General features: G+C 38.9%; 1 long non-coding RNA gene across 1 annotated transcript in view; it reads right to left on the bottom strand.

The window, feature by feature from the left end:
• Positions 1 to 2,048, bottom strand: part of LOC102501732 (uncharacterized) — a 5,750-nt gene extending 3,702 nt beyond the window's left edge. The window contains exon 1 of the long non-coding RNA XR_333439.1: positions 2,029 to 2,048. This is a non-coding gene — a long non-coding RNA (uncharacterized LOC102501732). The remainder of the gene's footprint in view (positions 1 to 2,028) is intronic.
• Between the last annotated feature and the right edge of the window lie 281 nt (positions 2,049 to 2,329).

Consider the following 2,329-nt stretch of genomic DNA (forward strand, 5'->3'; position numbering starts at 1 on the left):
ATTTTGATCCAGTTGTCTCTCTACCCACCCCCCACTATTTTCTGTAAAATATTAGCATTTTGAATAAAATATTCAGAAAAGTTTTAAAATTCTACCCTGTACAATGTACCCTATTCATTGTATATCCCTATTTACAAAGTCTAGATGAGTACATGGTATATCGTAGGCATTTAAAAATGTCTGATTGAACACATGCATATGAAATGTTGTTAAATACATCATGTTTTTAATTGATCTAAATCCCTCTTTACTTTATTTTTTAAAATTTTAAATAAAAAAATTTTTAGAGAAGCTTATGCTGCAGGGTGCATGCACTTGCTGGAGAGACAGAAGTGAGAAATCACCGCCTGGGGGATGGCCACACTGCAATCCCTTCTCCTTCAGTATCCTCGTGGGATTTTGGGCTCATGTGCATGCATGCACATGAGTCCAATGTGTTTTAAGCCTCCGGGTCCAGGACTTGAACAGCAGTCTACTAAGTGGAAGTCCAGTGATGTAACCACTATGCCATCTTCTGGTCTCCTAGATCTCAAGCCTTTCTCTATTTATTTTGTTTTTGCTTTGGGCACATGTGTTAGTTGGAAACAGAGACAAGGAAAGAGGGAAAGTGAGAAATCACCACCCATAGGAATGGCCATGCCACAATCCCTTCTCCTCTATTCTGTTTTTGGAGTTTGGGACATGTTAACACACACACACATCGGGTGTAATTTCAAGTTGCCAGTTCTGGGACGTAAACTGCTCAGTTGGCCATGTGAGATCCAGTCGGCTAACCTCCACGCCACCTGCTGGCCTTCTCAAGTCTTTTTTGTTTCCTTTTTTTTTTTTTTGGTATATGTTGCTTGTCCTTTGTGGTGACTCAAACTTAACATCAGTCTTGTGATATACCAGAGGACTATATTCTAAACCTCTTTTGTGAATATCATTTAAGTATTTTTTTTTCTCCCAAGCCTGGCTCAGGGATGAGAAAAATGGCCACAAAAATCTTCTGAACAAAAATTGCTGTTCCAAATATCCACTCCTGGCTCTCTACTGTACCCCAGGGGCTATATGTATACTCCTCTATCTAGAACATTACAAATAGAGAATAGAAGTCCAAATGAAGGTCTAGTATTTTGTCCCCACATAGTCTGGATTAGTGCTGGCTGAGCTAAGGGGTAAGAAGAACTGATGTGATCTGTCACTAATAGACCAGATCAATCTCATTATAAGCTTAGAAACCCACTGTTTCTTTCATTGCCATTTAAGACAAGCTGCCTACGTCCTCAACGTCCATTATTTCCCTTTGACCTTTCAACAGATATGCCCCTCTATGTGCTTAAAGACATTGATCAACCTTACCCAGAACATTTACACTCACCTCCCAAAAGGGAGCAGAGTAAACATGTAGGGCCCAGGATGGCAGGAGTAGAAAGGAAAACTCATGGAACCAGTACCGACACGGGATTGAGCAGAACCGGCTTGCGAATACCTTCAACTGCTACGTTAGTAAAACGCTTATCAATTAGTGGATATAGCGTGATCTGGATAGTTGCGATTGGTATTTCGAGGGCAATCTACTTAGAAAAGGCATTAAAGAAGTCAGGAACACTCTGGATCCTGATATGTAACGAGCATAAGAGGACAGTAAGTTTACTCTTAGTCAATAGACAATGGAAAAGCATCCCTTTATTAAAACCACCTTTGGGGGCAAAATATTTTTCTCTGTCAAAGAAACAGATGCTTGTGGGGCCAGCAGGTGGCATGGAGGTTAAGGCAACTGGACTTCAATACTGCTGATCACAGTTTGAGTCCTGGAACTGTGGCTTAAAAATCATGCTGGGAGCATGTGCATGTATGCCCAAAATACCAAGAGGAGAATGGATGAGAATGGATTGTGGCCATCCCTTTAGAAGCATGATTTCTCACTTTCCCTCTTCTTCTCTCTCTCTCTCTCTTTCTGTGCTTTATAGCAAAACTTTTAAAAAGGAAAAATAGAAAAGAAACAACTACTTGTAAACTAAGACTTAATATAATAATAATAATTACCAATTATGTGTGTCAGCTTATTCCATCACTAAAATATCAGTCTGTACGTCCACATTTCGCCACAATCTAGTGAATCTAGCAAGAGATCATCTATTAAAAGAGAGGGGAGCATCAAACCAGTTATTGCCACAATGTAGAAGAATCAACCACATAACTGTTTTTTCAAATATCTAGTTATTAATATTGTCTCTGTATGTGCAAACATATTTACCAAACATGTTTTATTCTACATTTCTTTTTTTGACAGGTTTTTCCTTCTTCGTTATTCTGTTTTCAAACAGCAAAATGTAAAATGTCATTT

This window comes from Tupaia chinensis, unplaced genomic scaffold (assembly GCF_000334495.1).
Source record: "Tupaia chinensis unplaced genomic scaffold, TupChi_1.0 Scaffold000050_1, whole genome shotgun sequence".
In the NCBI taxonomy this organism is placed as follows: Eukaryota; Metazoa; Chordata; class Mammalia; order Scandentia; family Tupaiidae; genus Tupaia; species Tupaia belangeri.